This window comes from Aplysia californica, unplaced genomic scaffold, assembly GCF_000002075.1.
Source record: "Aplysia californica isolate F4 #8 unplaced genomic scaffold, AplCal3.0 scaffold01666, whole genome shotgun sequence".
In the NCBI taxonomy this organism is placed as follows: Eukaryota; Metazoa; Mollusca; class Gastropoda; order Aplysiida; family Aplysiidae; genus Aplysia; species Aplysia californica.
Genome location: NW_004798936.1, coordinates 3,741 through 5,108, shown reverse-complemented (window position 1 = coordinate 5,108; position 1,368 = coordinate 3,741).

Sequence of the window (1,368 nt, the reverse complement as noted above, 5' to 3'; positions counted from 1 at the left end):
GGTTGGTAAGTGTTTTAGGGCGCTCACAACTGCATAAGATCATATGAGCGCGCGGGACACGTGTCATGTTATTTCCTCATTCACTTTAAAAAAAAAAATCGCCCAGAATTTCCTCAATAGGTAGTAGAGGTTTGGAAAAAACTTACACTGATAGAACTAGAGTGCTATCGAAATTTGTTTTCTCGTGTCTGTAGGATTCAAGAACCTCTCAACACAGAAACAGCGATAAGCAGCAGTCGGCACTTGATACCATTACTGTAGGGGAATATGGCTGTGTTGTCCACTGCATATTTTGTTTGCAATAATACCACACGCCAGTCAAAGTTTTTCTATGTCAACGAAATATAATTTTGTTTGCAATAAAACTATACTCCGGTCAAAGTTTTCTATTCTATAACTATAATCAGAGAGTATTTACTATAATTAATTTTCGAGTCAAATTTGACACAACAAGGGAGGGGCCTAATCGTGATGCGCAGGACTATTCGTCGTTTTCCCTTACGACGGCAGATATGCACTTGAAGCCGCCATGACGCTACTTTAGAATTACAAAGCTCTGTCTTTTCACTACCTAGTTTTGAGAAATATGACATTACAAAATGTTCAGTTTGGCAACATGTCAAATTTTGCGAATGAAACTTTTTGAATATCTTGAAAAAGACTTCGAATAATCCTACGATTTTATAGAGCACAGAGAACATTTGAAAAGTACACGGGGAAAACGGGCATAGATCTAGTCACAAACTGAAAATAATGAGGGAATCAGTTTTGAACTGTTGTTGACTTATGACTGTATATTTGTTCAACTGTCGGTTTATTCCTGTTGTTAGATTCCACATTCAACAGACATAACAACAAACCACTAGTCAAACAAATATGAAGTAATTACAATTGTAATGAGTCCACACACTTTTAAAATTGACATCCTCACAACTTTCAGTTGGTGACTAGATCTATGCCCGTTTTTCGCGTGTGCTCTTCATTTGGTTTCTGATCTCATGGGCTTTAGTGTAAATTAGTACCTCCAATAGGCCAACAATGTCAGATAGAACTGTGTAATTCTAAGGTGGCGATTCATCAACCCGCCCCCACCGATCATGCCAAAGAGCATGTAGTACTAAGCATGGACTAATGAAACCTGTGGCAGGTGAGCGCAATTTGTCCTTGTCTTGTAAAATAAAGGAGAGAGTCGATTCTATCTCCCCCCCTCCCCAACCCTTGCTACCATCATTATCAAGTAGCGTAGACGTAGACACTTCTGAGATTTTGTCCACACCTCCGTCTTTCCTTCAGTCAGTCAATCAATCAATCAATCTTTCTCTCTCTCTCTCTCTCTCTCTCTCTCTCTCTCTCTCTCTCTCTCTCTCT